The sequence below is a fragment of the Capsicum annuum genome, chromosome 5 (assembly GCF_002878395.1).
Source record: "Capsicum annuum cultivar UCD-10X-F1 chromosome 5, UCD10Xv1.1, whole genome shotgun sequence".
In the NCBI taxonomy this organism is placed as follows: domain Eukaryota; kingdom Viridiplantae; phylum Streptophyta; class Magnoliopsida; order Solanales; family Solanaceae; genus Capsicum; species Capsicum annuum.
The window spans coordinates 157,774,502-157,796,737 of record NC_061115.1 but is presented as its reverse complement, the minus strand read 5'-3'; the positions used below and the strand labels follow the sequence as shown (position 1 = coordinate 157,796,737).

At 32.7% G+C, this 22,236-nt stretch overlaps 1 pseudogene; it reads right to left on the bottom strand.

Moving 5' to 3' along the window:
* Positions 1–21,104: 21,104 nt before the first annotated feature.
* On the bottom strand, positions 21,105–21,958 carry LOC107852242 (annotated as a pseudogene).
* Between the last annotated feature and the right edge of the window lie 278 nt (positions 21,959–22,236).

The window sequence follows — 22,236 nt, the reverse complement described above, 5'->3', positions numbered from 1 at the left end:
GTATCCCGTTCCAGACCCAGTTATGTTCTAATATTTTTGCTCATACATATTTAGTGATTAAACTCAGGCTCATCCAAAGGCAATAGTTTTTCTTAAGCTTATCCAGTTTTATGTTTAGATTTCAGTTACAAATGTGGTATTCAGTTCCATGCTCAGTTTTCATTTCAAACTTGGCGTCTTTACCCTTTCATGTTCAGTCACATGTTCATGATTCAGTTCAGTCATATATTCATGAATCAGATATGTGTGATCAACTTATCACTACTCTCAGTCATGCATTCATGTATCAGCTCAATCATAAAATCATGCATCAGATATGCATGCTCAGTATGAATATCAGTAATGTCAGTCAAGTAGTCATGTTTCAGCTGTTCATGTTCAGTATGTACTTCAAATTATCATTTCACCCATCTAAATTAGTCTCATTCGAGAACGAATATTCCCAAGGGGGAGATATTGTAATACCCCATACTTCTACCTAGTTTAAAATCGTCCCAAAGATGTTAAAGATTTACTTTAAAAGATGAATCCACTTTTATAAATTTGGTATTTTTAAGATTTCACTTTTATCATGTGGGAAATTGAATAAGCTTTTTATCGATACCAGATTCGCCCAAATCCGACACCCGGGCGAAGAGTTAGAGCCTTTTTAGTAAGGCAGTGTGCCACCTGAGCCATCAACACATCGCGGAGCAGGCCAAAATGGCAATCATCAAAATCCATTGAGCCTCTGAGATTATGGAACGTCGTACCAGGCCTCAAATTTGGAATTGTCCTTTTTCCAGTGTCTCAGCGCGATGTCTCCGTGTCGCGCTAAACTTTCAGGTCTCAAATAAAGTGGCAACGCGATAGCTCTGTGTCGCGCCACCATGCAATTTCCCATTTGTCACTTTCCAAAGACACGAAGCGATAGTTCTGCATCACGCCATGGGTCTAAATCAGGAAATTTTCACAAATTTAAATACGCATCCAAGGGTCAATTTTCCACCCTCATATAAACCCAATAACACGTGATTCAGCTTTATATTTCAACCAAAATATATTGTTTCTCTCAAGTTTCTCTCAAGAACAAACTAGGGTTTCAATTAAAAATTCAAATCTAAGACTCAAATTGAAGAATCTCTTCATCAATCTTTGTTGAATCAAGAACTAAGGTATGCACAGTGTTGATTCATGGACTCCTTTCGTCCATGAAGCTCAAGAACCCTATTTTAAACTATATGTCATGATGTCCTTGTTTTGAATTGACTATGTTCATGTTGTTATTGTTGTATGATTGCCAAGATGTCATCTTTATCATATTTTTATAAAACCATGTTAGTATAGGGTTGAAATTCATGCAATTGAGTTAAATTGTGGAACCATGTTGTATTAAATTGATAATCATACCTTTGCCCTAAGTATGCATGCAAGGTATTTGATAATATGCCCTAATGAATGAATGATGATTAAGTACTTCGTTTCCATATGTTAAGATCATGTCATGCCTCGTAAGTTATGCTATACCTATTTGATTAATATGATTACCATGCTAAACCTATGCATTGTGATTGCTTGATGGGATGTTCATAAGATTAGAAGCATGAAATTATGCCATGTTTATACGCATTATTATCCATGTACAACATTATGATGATCATGTGCTTCATGAAATTCCCAACTATGAACTTATGAATTGTTGATATTGGTCATGTGATCAAAAGTGTCAAGCCTTGTCAGTTTTATTCTATCGAGTCCTGGGGGTACTTGTACCCGATAATTTAGCTATGTTCCTAGAGCCATGTCATGTTTTCACGATACTCTCAGTCAAGCCATGATCAGTAGAATTCAATCAGTCATGTGACTCAGGAAAACTCAGTAAAATCAGTATCAGTCCAGTCCCATTTAGTAATCTTAGTAATCTAAAAAATCTCAGTGATCTCAGTCAGTTATCATATCTCAGTAGCATTCCGTCAGTCAACGGAACTCAGTGAACTCAGTTTAGCTCCGCTAAATAATACCATTAGTATCAGTTCAATTCAGTTAATCCATTCAGTGTCTATTCAGTTGGGAGTAGGATACAATACCTAGTGAACCCAAGGATGGGGCCTCACCCATTATTCAACGGAGGGTGTGATCCTTAGAAGTAATTCTTGCATTCCAGAACTACGTAGATAGTATAGGTTGAGATGTACCCCTATGCGTAGAGATACTAATACATCTTTTTAGGTGTTATTCCTACAGGAAGGTTGATGAAAGAGCATCCTATCAGAGAGGGTTACCTCACAGCTTATCTTTACCCATGGCACGGTATTGACACCCTTCTAACTGGGGTTACAAGTTGGACCCCACCAGTTTAGTTCTGAGGTATGTCGGTTAGATGATTACCTCCTACAGTCTCAGTTTTAGTCTTAGTATCAGTCTCAGTAATAGAACTCAGATAGTTCTACAGATTTCAGGACGGTCATATATAGTCACTCAATATAGTACGAAACTCAGCTAGTTCTATCAGAACTTAGACTGTCAGATACAGTCGCTTATTATCAGTATTCTAGTTATATGAAACTCATGTTATCAGTATTTAGACTCAGTACTGTCAGATACAGTTAATCAGATGAGTTCTTCATAATCAGAACTATTAGATACAAATATTCAGATTATCCATATCAGTAAACTCAGTTGTCAGCTTACCAGTAATACAGTTAATCTGTATTCCAGTAATAATAAACTCAAGTATCAGTAAATCCCTATTATCAGTAGAATCAGTAGTCAAAACTTAGTATTCAGTCCTATCACGATCTCAGTTACAGTTACATACTTAGGCATATATTCTCATGTTTATATCATTCAGTCAGTTAGTGTTGTCTATGCATATGAGCCCTTTTGCATTCATCCTACCTCACTTTCCTATAAGTACATTCAAAGTACTGATGTATTTGCGCCTATGGTGTCTTATACCATAGGTTCAGAGACACGAGCTTCAGAGCATCAGTAGATTCTAGATATCAGCAGTCAGTCAGCACTGAGTCCTCATCCTTCAAGGATGATATGATTTGTTATTTCATTATTTCGGTACTTAGTTCTTTAGTAGTCGGAGTTAGTTAGGGACATGTCCCATCAACTCCACAAATTTCAGACAGTTTAGTGGCTTTCAGACTGTAGCATGCCAGAAAGTTACTTCAGATTTGTTTTGGTATTTGTTATATCATTTTTAGACATTGTTTTATCAGATGTTTATTCAGTTTTGAACCTTATGGCCTTACAGCTTTTACGTATTTCGCATAATTTCAGTATATTATTTAGTTCTTAGTTACAAATATCAGTCATGGGTTAGCTTATGGTCCTTCAAGGTCATAGGCATCGTGTAGCGTTCTGGGTACCAGATTCGGGGCGTTACATATGGCAATCTCTTTCATACCAAAACAAACCGGCATGCCAAAATGGTTGATCCAGATTTCAGCCATAGTTTTACCCCCTCCTTTATATTTTTATCATCGGCCACATACTTGATCTTGCGCTTGAGAAGACCTTATACCATGCTCATTTGGAAACGAGCATTGTTTTTCTCAGGCAACTCAAGAAAATATCCTAAGTAGCTCTTCTTAAAAATTCATCTAGTTTTTCATTCTTCTTAGTATTCCTAAAGTCATCAAAATATTTCCCTAATTGAGATTTAAGCACAAAATCACCAGTTAGTTCTGCAGGGTCATCTGTCGGCATAACAACTTGAAACCTGTCAATACTAATAGTTTTGACAAGATCATGCTGGGATTTTGATCTTAATTCATGCTCCATTGGTGATGCATTATAATCATGTTGACCATCATCATCTTTCTTATTTTCTACTTTCTCCTCTTCTTGTTTATCTTCTTTTTTTTCCTCCTTCTAACTTTTAGTTTCCTCACCAGTCTCTACATACCCTTGTCCACCCCCTTCAACATTATTTTCATAACTTTCTCAGCTTTACTTTTCCTTGACTGAGATTGTTTAGGAAGTTCCTTTGAATCCATCTGTACTCTAGCTTTTTTTGTTAGATGGTCAGAAGTTGATCCACTTTAAGTTTCTTTTCATTTTGGGAGACATCTTTTAACTATAACTAATAGAAAAACAAAAACTACATTACAATTGATGTTTGCATAATTTTTAAAGAAAGGTAAGACAAATTTCAATAAATTTTTATATGTCACATTACAAAAAAAATTCCACTAGATAAACCATCAGGTTCAACAGATGAATCATCTGTTATGACATATACATAACCTATTGCAACAAATGAACTACCTGATGGATGAGATCAAAATAGTCTTGCTACTGGTTTATTTTATGCCAACAACTAAAATATTTGTTGCAACAGATGGGGAATTTATTTGAAGACCTATGTTAATATCTCCCAATAAATGTTTCACCTGTTGCAACAGATGGACCACCACCGCCACCAACAAATCCACCACCAATGCCACCAATACCACCACCACCACCACCACCACCACCAAAACAACCAATACCAAGACCACCACTAACACCACCAACACCACCCCCACCCCCACCAATACCACTAAGACCACTACCAAGACTACCTCTATCACCACTAATACTAATACTTCCACTACCACCACCACTAATGCCACCAATACTAATACCAAGACCACCACCAATACCACCAAGACCACCACCACCACCAAGACCACCAATACTATGACCACCACCAACACCACTAATACCAACATCACTACCATCACCACCAACACCACCGACATTAACACCACTACCAACACCACTAATACCACCAAGATCACCACCACCACCACCAACACTACCAATACCAACACCTCCACTAATGCCACCAGTACCAACACCAAGGCCGCTAAGACCACCACCACCACCAAGACTACAAATACCACCACCAATACCATCTAACAATACCACATTAATCAATGGAACAATGTTACAAAAACTAAGATTTTTCGGATTCTTTCTATATTTTTAGCATCAAAACTCAAAATTGTTAACCAATTCTCAAAGAAAATATAATTAAAAGTCTTATTTTGCATCATTAGCTAAAAAATCCTATTTTTTAGAAAAAAACTAAATATAGATCTCTTCTCGAACTCTATTAACTGCGAAGACAGAGAAAATGACTGATACAAGCAAGAATGAAGTCAAAAATAACAACCATGTGATCGAAAATGGAAAGAAAATATATTGAGGAGTTGTTTTTTGTATTATTGAGAGAGAGAGAGAGAGAAAAGAGCGAGAACTCGAGATTTGAAATGATAAAATGTTTTTCCGCAAATGGATGATTTGTATTTTAGAAAAGAATGAAAAGTTTTGAAAATGTTAATTTGGTCTGAATTTATCTTAATTAATTTTTTAAAAGAGATAAATTTTAACCGTTTCATCATAATAAATTGTATTAAGTTCAATTGAAATACTGATGAATTTAATATTATCTTAATAATAAGTTAAATCAATTAAGATATCTCAAATAATGAGTTAATATGAATTATTTCAATTTAGATTGATCAATTGGCGACTGGGGTTAGGACAAAAGCAATACCAACATCATGCAAATGCGGTGACTCAATTAAAATTATATTTGGACCTATGAAATCATCCATAATTCTATATAACTAAAAATTTAGGTATCTCAAATAATGATTTAATATAAATCATTTCAACTCAGACTGATCGATTGACAGCTCGGGTTAGGAGAAACGCAATACCAACATCATGCAATTGTAATAACTCAATTGAAATTATAGTTGGACCTATGAAATCATCCATAATTCTAGCTAAATCAATTTATTTATCTCAAATAATGAGTTAATATGAATCGTTTCAATTTAGATTGATCGATTGGCGACTCGAATCAGGAGGAACGAAATACCAACATCATGCAATTACCGTAACTCAATTGAAATTATAGTTGGAACTATGAACTCATCCATAATTCTAGCTAAATAAATTTAGGTATCTCAAATAATAAGTTAATATGAATCATTTCAACTCAGATTGATTGATTAACGACTTGGGTCAAGAGGAACGAAATACCAACGTTATGCAACTGTAATGACTTAATTGAAATTGTAGTTGGACCTATGAACTCATACATAATTCTAGATAAATAAATTTATATATCTCAAATAATGATTTAATATAAATTCTTCAATTAAGATTGATCGATTGACGACTTGAGTTAGGCAAAAACAAACTATTAACTCATCCATAATTCTAGCTAAATAAATTTAGGTATATCAAATATGAGTTAATATGAATCCTTTCAATTCAGATTGATCATTTGACGACTCGAGTCAAGAGGAACAAAATACCAACTTCATACAATTACAATGACTCAATTGATATTGTATTTGGACCTATGAAATCATACATAATTCTAGATAAATCAATTTTGATATCTCAAATAATGAGTTAATATGAATCATTTCAATTCAGATTGATCGATCGATGACTCTTTTCAGGAGGAATGAAATACCAACATTATGCAATTGCAACAACTCAATTGAAATAGTAGTTGGACCTATGAAATCATACATAATTCTAGCTAAATCAATTTAGGTATCTCAAATAATGAGTTAATATGAATCATTTAAATTCAGATTGATATTGATGACCCGGGTTAGGAGAAATGAAATACCAATATTATCCAACTACAGCAACTCAATTGAAATTATAGTTAGACCTATGAACTCATTCACAATTTTAGATAAATCAATTGAAATTGTAGTTAAACCTATAAACTCATTTGAAATCATATTAAAACAGATGTACAACCTGTTGCAACAGATGACTTATCTTTTATAAATTATCAAATAGAAGTAGCCATCTGTTGTGAAAGATGATTGGGCTATTAAAAATTTTCAAATAGATATTAAAATCTGTTGCAACAGATGACTTATCTATTTTAATTGTAAAATAATTTTTTGTCCGAAATAAAAAAGATAAAATACTAAGGCAGTAAAAAATATTTTTTGGATAACTCAAAAATCACCTCCTTGAGTTATCTTATCTTGTCTTTTCAATGTCATCGTATCCTCATGCCCCTCAAAGTTATTAATAAATATTTAATTCATCTCTCTTCTTTCTCTTTCTCTCCTCTTTAGGATAATCAGAATCGTCTCCTTTTTCTCTCTTTTCTCCCATCTTTCACATGAGGATCCTTTCAGATCTCAACCAATCTATATTGTTTTTCAACTGGAATTGGTGTTTTGATCTATTTTCTTTTGACATTGTAGGTATGGTTCCATTAATTTTTCCTTCTTGTCTTCTTCTTTGCATGTTAGTTAAATTAGTTATTTACATCTGTTGTTTTTATTTATTTACCCATTAACCATATCCTATTTATTGAGAAAATTAAAAAAAAGGTGAATTTTAAGTTTTGAATGAACGAATATTTGTTTTTACTAAAATATACGAAAAAAGTTATCTGTTGGAGGAAATTAAAAAGCCTTGTTGGCAGTATCATTTTTTGTATGTCTTTTATTTGTTTCTTTGTTTTTAATGTTGTTAGTGGTATTGGTGTTGTTGGAACATATGGTATTGATGTTGGAACATATGGTGTTGTTTCTTTGTTGTTGATGTTGTTTCTGTTGTTGTTGGTGGTGTTGCAATAGATTCTCCAACTGCTGCAACTATTGTATCGGCTATTGGAATAAATTTAACAACTATTCCAATAGATGACCCATCTATTGCAACAGACGGAGCAACTGTTGGAACAAATCAAACCACTATAAAGGCTGATTTGATTTATTCCAACAGATGACCCTTAAGTTGCAACATGTCGGCTATCCGTTACCATAGATGTGTCGCTTTTTGTAAGAAATGGTTCATCTGTTGGAATGCTTGTTGAAATGTTTTGTATTTATTCAATTTTGTGTTACCTTTTTTTAAAATTATGCAGATATTAATTGTAATGTTCTTTTTGTTCTTCTGTTGTTTGACATCAATTGTTTTCTCTTGTTTGTAGATATAAAGAAGTGAAAGTTGATCACCTTTTGCCCGACCAACACAATAGGCTAGAGTAAAGATGGGTTCGGAGAAATAAGTTGCTTACAGATGGAACCACTTCATATGTGGGAGGTATTTATTATTGATCATGTTATCATGAAAACACACATAAAGTACATAAATTTTGTGAATACTATATTTTACTGATTAGGCGTTGATCATTCAAACAAGATATGTGCAATTTTACAATTATGTTTGATAGGTCCAAACTGATAAGGCTGAGGGACCTTGTCGATATCCTGTTACAACTTAATGATGGTTTTGTAAATATTTATGTGTCAATTTTGGTGAAGGGATCAAGTTTTGGGTGCATTGTAAGAAGAATAAATAGTTATTGGACTGGTTTTAAGGGTTCAATGGACTTTTGAAAGGCCTTCGAAGCATCACACTGTTGCAACTAAGAATGGAAGTCAATATAGTTATTATCCTAGTCCAAATTTATATGGTTGGGTTACTTAGAGTGATGTTTATACAACAGAAGGTGCTCGTAGGAGAATACCTGCGAGGGAAAGGGGAATTGATAAAGATTATATCATCTCAGACCTTATTAAAGAAAAAACACAAGGTACTAAGGAACGTGTAGCGAATTTGGACAGTAAAATTAACTTAAAACATGAGAAATCTGAATAAGGTGCAAATATGAAACTGTATCCTAAAATGAAAATTCATCAGTTATCTCTCTCAAAAGAAAAAAACTGTAGCTGGAAACTTTGTTAGGGAACTACGACTAGTTATCGTGGTTGGAATGATCACCTTCAGAGAAAATAACAGAACACTAAGGAAGCAACTTTGCGGGCACCGAGGGTTAAAATGATGTATAGTAAAAAATGAAAACTTGTGCCAAGAACTTTTGAAGTTGAGATAAGGAATCAAGCCAAGGAAGAAATTTTAGAAGTTACACTTACATCCTAGACCTTCAGTTTGTGGTTCTGTTCACGTCAGTCCCAGTAAAAATAAAAAGGCATGAGATTTCTGCCCAACGTCATACCTTTTTGTTTTCACTGCTATTGACCTGATCAGAACCACAAATAGAAGGAATGGAATGCAGGTTAAAATTCCAAAATTGTTACTTTGGCTTGATTCCTTATTTTAACTTCAAAACTTCTTGGCACAGGTTTTCTTTATTTTCTATGGAGCTGATCATTCTGACCACTCTAACTAGTCATAGTTTCCTAGCAAAGTGTCTAGCTGTGGTATTTTTTTTTTGAGAGAGACGACTATCGGATTTTTATTTTTGGATACACATTCATATTTGCACTTGATTCAGATTTCTTATGTTTTAAGCCAATTTCATCGGCCAGATTCACTAGAAGGTCCTTGCTTGCTACCCTATGTTTCCTCTTCAATAAGGTCTTAGATGATATAGTCTTTCATTAACTCCCCTTCCCCCTAGGTATTCTCCTATAGCTCCTTCTGGTGTATAATAATCTTCTTGAACAAACCATCCATATAAATCTAGGCAAGGTGAATTTCTATTAGTTTTTCATTTATGTTCGCTACAGAGGGAGGATTTGAAGGTCTTCTCAAAGTTCAGTACACACTTAAAGTCAGTCCAATCACTATTAGATCTCTGCAGTGCCACCTAATATTGATCCCTTCTCAAAACCTGACATACATAAACATGAGCAACAACCGTCATTAAATTGTAACTGGGTATCAACACCATCTTCATGGTCCCTCGGTCTTATCAATTCAAATCTATCAAACATAACTGTACATTCCAGGATGTTGTTTGAATGATCAATGCCTAATCGGTTAAAATCTACATTCAATAAATCATTGTATTTTATGTGTGTTATCGCAATGACCTCTTCAGTAATACATAACTCCCACACATGAAAGTGGATCCATCCATTTACACGCACCTTATTCTTCCTACCCCATCTATGAATTAATTTGAATAAGCAGATGACTAACCTGTTGCAACAGATGACATATTTGTTTAAATTATCAAACAATTATAGACATCTTCTACAACAGATGATCAATCTATTACAACAGATGACTTATTTGTTGGAATTAATCTAAAAGATATATACATCTATTGCAACAGATTGCCAATATGTTGTAAATTATCAAACAAATAGAAAATATTTTATAACAGATTACCCATCTGTTGGATTTATTTTAAAGTAATTTTCTTTTCGAAATAAAATAAAGATAAAATGTTATATTTAAATCTATTTTTTTTAATTTACATAATCGAAAAGTCACCAATTTTATTTAATTAAAGGATGTAATTAAAAAAATAGAGGTGAAAAGACGTGGCTTTTTGACTAACCCATTCAAATTCAATTCTTTATTAATAAGTTCCTCCTTACTCGTTCAATCTACTCCACTTTTAGGTATGACTGATTTAGATTTGTACAAGATAATTCTGTGTGACTTCTTATAGGAACTTGAAAGACAGATTTATGAACTCTGGTGGGAGTTGGGCGCCATAAAAGTAAGGATAAGGAGGGCCTTACTGCTACTGAATGATAATTAGCCAGTTAACCATCATAATAATAATATTAATAATAGTAATAATAATGATGATGATGATGACAATAATAATGATGATGATTATAATTATTAGGCTATGTTTTTTCTTTTTGCGTATGTATTTTGTTTTATTATATTGAATCTACCTAAGGGAGGAACCTAATGTATGTTTTATTTTCTTATTGTATATTTGTATATAATGGATTCATAAATCTATGTATGTTTGGTCGACTTTAGCTTTTTAATTATTATTTATTTTTCACTCTGTCTATTCTCAACATGTCGATGGTTGGAGGTAGGGATTGCGCGTTTGTTGAAATGGATGGACCATATGTTGTAACAAATGATTAATCTGTTATGACAAATGGACCACATGTTGTAACAAATGGTTAATCTGTTGTGACAAATGAACCATATGTAGCAACAGATGGATCCAAGAGTTGCAACAATTCAATACAAATGGTTAAATTATTGAAAAGCTTAAAAGACATGACTTTTCACAATAATAAAAAAGTCATTAGTTAGATTTAATTATGACTTGCATGATAATCAAAACGTCACCAGTTAGATTTAATGAAGGAGGTGAATAGTTATGCTTTTTTGCCTACCACATTCAGATTCAATCCTCTATAAATAGGTCCCTCCATACTCGTTCATTCTACTCCACTTTATTTATTTCTTGCATTTTATCTTTCGTATTACATCTTCAACCAATTCTCTTCAAAGAACAAATTCTTTTCTCGTTTAGGTAAGTTTTTTTTGTGTGTAAATTTATCAGTTGGTAGTATACGTTGTATTATATTCGGACTCCTTTCTTTACTTTTGTACGTTTTTTGTCAATTCATGCGCGTTCTATATATGGCTGGTCCTATTTGGGACATTGCTATTCTGCATGACACCGTGTGGGAAATTCAAAGGCAGGTTAATAAACTCCAGTGGAAGTTGGCTGCCGTGAGAGTAAGGATGCTCCGAGAGATTCGTAGGCTGAGGAGTGCCCTGCTACTGCTGGTTGACGATTGACTAGCTAATAATAATAATAGTAATAATAATAATAATGATAATGATGATGATAATAATAATAATAATTAGGTGATGTTTTTCTTTTAGCGTATGTATTTTTATTTTTCTATATCAAATCTACCTACCTAATGTACTTTTTTTTTGTTTGATGAAAAATTTATGTTTGGTTGAGTTTGACTTTTTAATTTTTATTTAATTTTTATTCTGTTTATTTATTCTTCTCAACAAACATGTTGACAGTTGGACGTAAGAAACAATTTTTAATCCAGTAGCAATAGGAAGAGTTTTGCGTTTTTTCAACAGATGGACCATCTGTTTAAACAGATTGGTCATCTGTTGGGTTTGTGGAAGGAAATGTATTATGTTACTCCAACAAATTATCCACCCGTTGCAATAGATTGGTCATCTGTTGGAGGAACACATTCCAGTTTGATGAACTGTATTGTTTTCTTTCAGCAAATGTCCATCTATTGCAACAGATGGGTAGTCTGCTGAAAATAATTTTGTTGTCTGTTGTATGTAGTTCTCATTTTATCTCTTTTCATTGATGCACAAGTTAATAAAAAATATATCTTATATAATAAATAATAACATTTACATTCACAACAATGAATTAAAAATATCAAAGTCCATAACAAACAATAACACAAGTTTTACTATTACAACGATCATGGTGGATTACGATCTGGGCATGTAGTTCTTTTGTGGCCAACATTCTTACATACAGAGCGCTTGTTTTTTATTGATGGGAATAATTCTCCAACACCACGCCTCCTTTTATATCGCATTATTTTCGATTTGATAGTGCTTGGGTCAATATATGGATAAGGTATTAATCTCCCCAAATGCTCTACAGGAATAACTCAAGATTCTTAGGGAGGCACCATATTAACATTCTTACTATATTATCTTTCCACCAAATAATATGGAGACGAACACTCATAAATTTTAGTTTCATATTGTGAATCTTATTGGGCTCGAAGTGCCGCCATAGCATGCGGACAGGGTATTTGTCTAAGTTAAAAACTCTGCACGTACACGATCTTGTTTGAAGATTGATCATGGCAACATCACCATGACTGTCGATACAGAATTTGTAATCTGCTATTTGATGAGCAAATAATCTATTCCCCAAACTGATGTTTGTTGATATTTTTTTTGCTTCTAGAACAAATTTGGTTCCTTCGTTCGTGAACTGCACACGCCTTTTGTGAAATAATTTGTCATACTTCTTATTTATTTCATCAATAGAGCCATGATGAAAAATTCTCTTTTATACCTATACAAAAGAATTACTTAGTAGGAAATTATACTAAACTTGTAACTCAAACAAGAAATTAAATTCATAAGAATGTACCTATTTGCTGGACAAAATGCCCAACTCCATCTCTCGACATCGACACGTACGAGACATTCTACTGACTTGGGATGCATATCCATTATTTGATTAAAATGGTCAAAAAATTATCTGTATTGTATGCTTTAGATGATCTATAAAAAAAGGTCACGATCCTTTTTTTGTGAAAGTTGTTTCGAATACTATCTCCAAGATGTCTCATGCAACAACCAAAACTAGCTAAAGTGTAGAAAATCAAACCCATCTTTGGGATACTTGGATGCCTATCCAAAATAAAACATAACTCTTCGATATCTTTGATGCAGCTTTGCATTTGTTCAAAAATATATCCATACGAGGCATCACATTCCTTGTCCACTACACAAAAAGCGACAGAAAAGATGTGCCTCTCTGCATCCTGTGCCGCCGCTGCTAGCAAAACTCCATTATACTTGCTCCTCAAGAAAGTCTCGTCGATGGCTATGACTTTTCTCAAATGTTGAAAACTAAGAATTCAATCACCATAGGATAAAAAAAGTACTTGAACCTTTCATTTTCGTCAACATGCATTGCCATCTTACTTTCGAGATTTGTGGACTCAAACATGTAACGGTAGGCATCGAGGACTGCATATCTATGCTCCAGTGTCCCCCCCGACCAAGTCCTTAGAAATCTCTATGATCATATCTATATTCCAATAACTGATCATAATACCCAATTCTGTAAGGAGTTAATTGACCATATCACTTGTAGAAGGGCCTTTGCCATTGGGGAATCTATTCTAGAAATATTGACCGAGGACCTCTGTCGTGGCGTGAGGATTTTGGCCCGTAATGTGCTCCGAACCTCATGTGTGATACTTTTGATAAACATTAATGACGAATCTGTCAGAACTTATTAAGTATTTCATAGACCTCAACCACCACTTCCAATTCAGATTAGCACATCTAAAGGAAAAGACTTTGTTCGAATTAATCACCTTCTTTAGTCTGAAATCTTTTTTCAAGCAAGCAATAAACAAAGAATTAGATAGTTGTTTATTATCCTTAAATGACATTCCCTTATAAAAGCCAGTCTCGTTATCTTGACGATTTCCCAACTATGTTGATTGAGAAGAACGGGCATAGGCGTTTGATCATCATCTATAATATTTATGTCCAGATCACTCAGTTTATCATCAAAGATGTCTTTTTGTTGTTTTTATTCTATATTCTGGTTCTCATTATCTCTCGATTTTTCAACAGCGTACACCCTTAACACCGGCCTAGTTGAATCACTAAGATAAGCACGCAATCGAACCTAATTGATTATCTTGAAAGGTAGTACCCTCTGATTTTCAAAGGAGCTATGCATATAGGTGGTGACTAGTTCTTTCGTTGATAGTTCAGACCACAATAGCTGATGATTACATTAACAAAATCATCATACTAAACATCACTTTAGACTGTCATAGCTATCATCTCTAGCATTTCACCCTCCTTTTAACGCCATACATATCGATTTCTTTTCTTGATCAATTCACTATGACAATCCACACCTATTATTATTGATCCCTACATTAGTGGTTTCTAAATAAAGATATTTGTTAAAATAAGTTAATAATAACATCATAGTAAAATTAATAGTGATTTTATAGTGCCGTAACATGAACCCTAACAGATGAGTAATCTATTGCAACTGGTGAATAATATGTTGCAACAGGTTAGTTGTATGTTGCAATAGACGAATCACCTGTTGGTAATTCATGTTATAGTACTATAAAACCTGAAGTTGATTCCAACAAAAAATTCATCTGTTGGAACAGTTGACTCATATATTATAACAGATTATACATCTATTGCAACAGATGAATCACCCGTTGGGATGTAATACAAAACCTTTGAAGTGATTCCAACAAATGAGTGACATGTTGCAGTAAATAATCTGTTGCAATAGATTAATTACATGTTGCAATAGATGAGTCATCTGTTGGAATCGAGTTTAGGTTCTCTTGCAACAAGTGAGTAATATGTGTCAACAGAGGACTCTTTTATTGCAACAAATAACTGTTCTATTACAACAGATGACCCATTTGTTCATTTTATGTTACAACATTATAGAACCATAAACATGAATCCAACATATGAGTCTTCCATTGCGATAGACGACTCATTTGTCGCAACAGATGAGTCATTTGTTGAAACAGATGAGTCATCTGTTGAAACAGATGAATCTTTTATTGGGTTCATATTCGGGTTCTATCCATTGTTTTAAAAACAACAGTAGTAGTGTACCCAGATGAGAAATTCAACTGAAAATCATAATTATACTTACCAACATCGCCTATGAAGTAATGCCAAAGTGATGTACGAAATTAAATTTGACCTAAAAAATTGATCAAGTAGCAACACTAGCGGTAACAACAACAACAACAATGGTAAACAAGAAGAAGATGGTGATGATAATGAAGAAGAAGATGATAATGAAGCACGAGATGATGAATAAAGAAGCTGGAACAATGAACAACAAAAATGACGAAGAGAGAAAAAACAACAATAATGAGAAGAGAGAGAAAATACACATTTTTATTTCCTCCGTTTCTAGTTATATTTGGTCATCAGTTGAATCAAAGTGTAAATTTAAAAACTTGTGGGCTATTTCAAACTTTTTCAATTTTCTTAATCACTAACAAATTAATTGTCACCTACACTCCATTATTAAAACTCAATCACCTACACCTCATTTTCAAACTCTTTTGTCACTTTTAGCTAAATTGTCTATCTTTCTAATACTAAAAATAAATATGACTAGTTGTTGTTGATGCCTATATTTTTCTTTATTTCAAATTGCAGTTAATGTTAGATGTACAGTACATAAAATTTAGCCTAAAAGAATATGAACATGATTTGAATTTCTATAAACATCATAATTTTTATTTCCAATAGTTTTGAAGTCTACATTAGCTCTTTTAATATTTATTACTAATAGATGATACTAACAAAGATTAATAAAAGATTTTTACAAAAATAACATAAAACAGAAATTCAAAGCTTACAAAATTCATGACCACAAACACATATCATCCATAATTTTAATATGACGCCACAAAATATCAATCAACTCTTTGACTGTTGAGAGAGACTTCACAAGTAAATAAAAAAGAACCAAAAGAATAGGATTAGTTGTAAAATACAAAAAATCAGTTAAAAAAAACTATATGAGACTCTCCATACATTGTCTGAAATTTCATTCTAACATTGATAATTTCTAACATCGATAATTTTCTTAACATGATGGAAGAGAGAGTTACGTTGCAGTTTATGCAAAAAACATTATATCAGACTTTGATTTGGACTTCATGACACCTTTCCCAAATAGTGTTTGATTTGGACTCAACGATACTTTTCCATATTAAATAATATTTTCTCATTCTTATTAAGGTCTTAAATATTATTATAAGAATTTAAATTAGAGAAAAATAATAAAAAATATTATTTTATTTATTGTAGATTGTTTTAGTGAAAGGTTAAAAGTTCGAATCACTTTTCTAAGAGTTTTCACACTTTTAATATATTGTAGCTTATAGATGTAGATGTAGATTGTAGATTGTATATGTAGATGTAGATAGATGTAAGATATAGATGTAGATTCCATATAGATCAATACCGACCTATTTTTGGATCTTTTGGGCTTCATAAAATTAAAAAGTATAAATAACATAAATACCAACCCTTTTGGAAGTAATTACACTTTCTCCTACTTTTTTAATTACTTTACTCTCTCTCCCTATTAATATACATAACATAGCCAATATATACATAGCATTCTGTGTATATGTTGAAATTTTTGTAATATGTTTAGGGAGTTGGAATTTTTTGTAATATTGAAAATATTAGCTGTGTATTTATGTAATTGTTAGAATTAAAAAAGGTTCAAAGCATGATGCCGGGTCAAATGCGCTTTACAAAACTAAATCTAATTTGCCTAACAAAATATATCGTAGTGGGACACTTTGATGCAAGAATAACAAGGAAAGACACAAAACATACACCAAAACAGTCCACAAGTTCTAGGAACCGAGGACCCCTTTGATGACCACTCTCGGATTCAACAAATAAGAGAAAAAATGAAGGGATTACAAGGTGTTTAACACACCAAGGCGGCCAACAACCAACTAAGTTACAAAACAAGAAGAAGAACACAACAATATTGTAATAACAACTCACGGCTTCTCTAAAAACAAGAACAAACTAGTGCAAATGATTACAAGAATAAAATGAACAAAGGATAGATAGTTAGACCTTGGTTGGTATAATCTTAAGAACTCAAGCACATGTGATACTATTGGACCGTTAACACTACACACAACGGTTAACCTAACTTCTACGTTAACACAAGAGGGACTTTATCTCCTCTAAACACCAACGTCTCAAGCCATGAATGCAACACTAGTGATTCCACACTAGTATCACCCTAGTTTTGGGTTGCCTCCTAAAGAAAAGAGAGGACTTGTCTTTCAAAATGTTATACAACATACAAATATCATCAAAGTCTAAGACAAAGTGACCTACAATGTTCTATTTATACTAGGTTACAACTAGAATACAAAATGATCAAAAGGCCCTTTAATGAAAAGCCTCAAAATGCCGCCCATGGAGTGTAGTATAAGTTCGATTTTGGTGTGTGTTTTAGACCATCTTTTGCATTTTTCTTGCACACTCCAAGCCTCGGGTTTATTACACTTTCACACATCCATCCTCGTGTGGTCGTACTTGTATCACACTTCATAACATTAAATGATCAATTATACGATTTTATTTGTGCAGTTTTTCAATAATACCAATAAAACAATGTATGAGTAAGAATTATGACATTCGATCTCATATTATAAAAGTTGAGAATGGTCAAAAGCCCCCCAATCTATAATTATATTATCGACTACACACTTATTCTTCATAGGAACACTACTACCCCTAAATTTATTAAAATCAAAATTTTTATACCCCTAAATGCCTACGTGGCCTAGTAGTTGTATTTCACTCTCTCAAAGAGAGTGAGCACCAGAAACAATATTAAATTTTTATTTTTAATTTTTTCATAAACATATGTATTTTAATGTTTTCATCTTTTTTCATATTTATTTCACTCTTATTTAACTCACTTTCTTCTTCATAGCATTGGGGCATCCATTGAATCCACCAAACCACCACCGCCATTAGAATCGTCCATCATTAGAATCGTCATACCCAATACCTTCTTCGCCACCACAATCTATAAATAACAATTATATCCTCACGCTATATATTCAAAAAATATTAAGTAACTTAATTTACACCCAATTTCAAAATCATTATTCAACCATTAAAACACCATTGAAATACTACTTTGAAGTTATTCAAACAACCTAATAATGGTGAAACTATCTAAATTCTTTCTTAAAACATTCTTATTGCAAACGATCTTGACCGACGAAATCAATTTTTTAAAGTCAATCTTTAAGATGCTATTGATGAATCTATCAAATTGACAATGAATTCTATTATTATAGGGCTCATTCTTCTTGTATAACCATAAATTCAATAACAATTTTTAGAGTTGATAAATGATAAAAAGAAAGGAAAAAAAAGAAAAATTTGGTAGGTGGGTATTCTATTTGGAAGAGAAATGAAAGAAAAATTCATGGATACCAAGCCGATTTTGGTACTCATTGAAAGACTATATAAATCTCATCAACTTCTCGCTAACCCAATTTCAAAATCTTCTCATCGGAGCAAAAAAATCGCCGCCACGACTAAACTCTCACTGCCGCACTTCACCGAAAACTTCTAAATCTCGAGACAATTTTTTCATCTTGAAAGCGGTGGTAATGAACTATTAGAAGAATCAATGGCACGTATTTTTTCTTTGCTTGTTCATAAATCGGCGAATTAATATAAAACCTGTTGGTATGAATAGCTTGATCCTTCAATTAAGAAGGTAAGTATATGTTTCTTATTGAACTAAAGAAGAAGAAGAAAAGAATGAAATAAATGAATTTGGAGGTTAAAGAAATAAAAGAACTGATAAAAAAGTGTTTTATACAAAATTTACACGAGTCAAAGCACGTGAGTTTCATCGGTCAACACAAATATGGTTGTGATCTTTTAGGGGTGTAATAATTTCGATTTTATTAAGGTTAGGGTTGTGATAGAACATTCATAAAGAATAAGTGTGTAGTTGGTAATATAGTAATAGGTTGAACGGGCTTTTGAAGTTCAAGAATTTCTAAGAGACTAGCATGAGAAAAATGGTTTTAGTTATTTCTATCATAGAAGAAGAATAGGAAAAAAACATAATACCCTCTGAACTTATCGCCACAACTTACTTTAACACTTTAACTTTATAGGCAATTATTTATCCCCCTTAAACAACTTTCGCGCGAATTAAATGTCATCCTAAAGATATAATACCACTCTTACAACAGAGAGTGCATTACACACGCCTACACGTCAACACCATGTCAATGCCACGCCAGAGCCACACAAGCCAGGCAATTTCTTTTTAAAAAATAATTATATATATATATACATATATATATTAAAAAGGTTTTCTTCTTCACACCCTCCCCCTCAAGCTTTCTTATTCATAACACACATCCTCTGCAATTGGCCCCCCCCCACCCCCACCCCCGTCCTCTTCAAGCCCCCCACCCTAACCCACCCAAACTCTAATTTTTTTCCTGTTTGACAATATGTAAACACTCCCCTCCCCACATTCTTCATTCTTTCTTCATAAATTATTTCCTCTTTTCCGTTTTGATTCTAGACTCAAATCTTTGAAATTTGAATTTTGAAAAATTACAATTATAATGCCAAAGAATTTCACTTTATGGGTGAAAGGAATTAAAGATAGAAAATATGTTGAAATTTTTTGTCAAATTCGAGTGTCATATTTTGAGAAAATGTTTGTTTGATTAGATTTTCTTTTAGCGATTTTATTTTTCGATTGCATCTCAATACAAATTTTTCAGTATTTTTCATATGAGTATTTTCAATTTGTTCATAAAAATAAGAATTCAATAAATTAAAATTAATTCATTTTTTGAGAAAAAAATGATTGTAATGGAATAAATTGAATTTTCTTAAATTTTTTTTATGAGAATTGAACTTACTACAAAAATTCACTTGAAAAAAATATTTTTAATATACATTTTTTGGAGCTGGTTGTTGATGGTGGTGAAGAAAAATGGAGAAACAGAAGAGAAGGGTGGTGGTGTACGAGGAAGGTGTAAGGGAAAGCTGGGTGGCTTAAACTTAAAATATGGGCCTCACTTATATTTTTTTTGCATCTCTTTTGCCCATTATGCGCTGAGATTTATAACATTTGCCACGTCAGCAATTTGGGTGGTGTAAAATTCATGTGAAAGTTGTTTAGAGGGGTAAATAATTACCTATAAAGTTAAAATACTAAAGTGAGTTGTGGTGACAAGTTCGGGGGTATACTTTTTTTCAAAAAGAATACTATATTATTGAATGATATGTTTGATCATGAGATTTTTTTTACTTTTTCTCATAATTTCTTTTTTGGTTTATTTTAAAAAATAGTATTTAGCCACGAAAATTCTATTAATAACTTGAAGTTGTATTTGAAATTTGGAAAACAATCAAAACTCTGTTTTCACTATTTTTACTTTTACCTTTTTCATAAAGATCCTAAATTCTTATAAAAGAAAACCATTTTCATTATATTGCATGTTCAATTCATGTTATATATTTTCCATAAAGTACATATAAATTCTAAATATTTATGAGATAAGCGTTCAGTATCCCCTCGAACTATGATCAAAATTAATATGACAAAACTTCAACTTCACATAAGTCCTATTACCCCTTGAACTCAATTTTAACATATTTTTGTCACCCTTTTATTCTGACACAACACCTTTATTACATAAAAATGAGGTCCATATGCTTCTGTAACCACTTTCCAAAAAGAAAGTTGTTGATTTTTGTCTCATCACATTTTCCTCACTTAAGCTCATTGATCTGAGTCTGAGCATAGCTTTAGAGAATTTTGGAGAGTTTGAGCATAGCTTGTGGTTGTGTTAGACGGCTCATTATGCTGACCGTAAATGATTTGGTCATTTAGTAAGAACATATTATGTTAATGTTATTGTGTAGAAAATTGCCTTAATGACATTAATTAAACTCTACTTCTTTTAGTAGTATAGCTTAACTATCAAATGTATACCTTATTTTCAGGCAATTAGTTTACTTATGTATTATGGAATGTAAAATTAGAAAGAGATAGGATCACATTTATTTTTACCAACACAGAAACAATAGGTTGTTACAACATTATTGAAGATGAATATAAAAGACCCAAAAAAAAATCTAATTTGACCCCATCGTATATGAACACACTAGTAGTTGTCACAATTAACAACCTCACCAAAGTAAATTACTATCACAAGAACACTTAATTAATGAACCATTTACTTCTTAGGTGCCAGCCTTGACTTAATTTTCTCTATTTTCTTAGTACCAACTTGGAATGTTTTGGTCAATACATGGTCAGGAACAGTTGGTGTAGAAGCAAATAATGTTGTTGCAATCAATTGTGTCCCGACAACTGGTTGTTGAAGGCCGAGATGGTGGCTGCTGGAACATCACCATTGTTCTGCTGGAAATGTACAAGTCCTCTAGGAAAAGGAAATACTTCACCTTTAACAATATACTTTGAGACCAAAACATTAGATGTTGTAATAAAGCCAACATCTAATGCACCCTCTAACACAAATATCATTTCAGTGTCACAAGGATGAGTGTGAGGTGGATTAATTCCACCAGAGGCATAGTTTGTAGTTGGTCTTTTGCCACAGAGATCTTCTAGGCCGTTAGAAAGGTCAAAGTTTAAGGGGCTCATTTGGAGGATAGCTCTTCTACAATTTGTCTTCTACTTTGTTCTTGGGGTATTTATTGGCCTTACTCAATTACTAAATTTGTCAATAAATTTTATATCTAAACATCAAGCTTTATCCTTTGAGGTCTTCCCAGAATTGGTGCCTTCTCTTTTATTGTGGATAGTTGTTGAGATGAATTCTCAATTTATTATTGAGAAGAATTGGAGTCTTAACAGACATCCTGTTTGCACCAAAACTTTACTGATGTGAAGGAGAAAAATATGCATCTAATAAATATGGCACTCTCTCACATTGACAATAGACAGTAAACAAATTGTAGCTGATAAATAAGAATATAATAAAAAAATAAGAAATTCCTTAGTTAATAAGGATAGATTAGAGGAAGAAAATAAAAATTATTTGTCAATAATATTCATATGATTTGGGTATTTTATCTTTATTTATAGATATTAATTTCCAATATAATGCAAGCAATTGTGGTATTTCCCCTTTGTTTACATGTCATGAACTG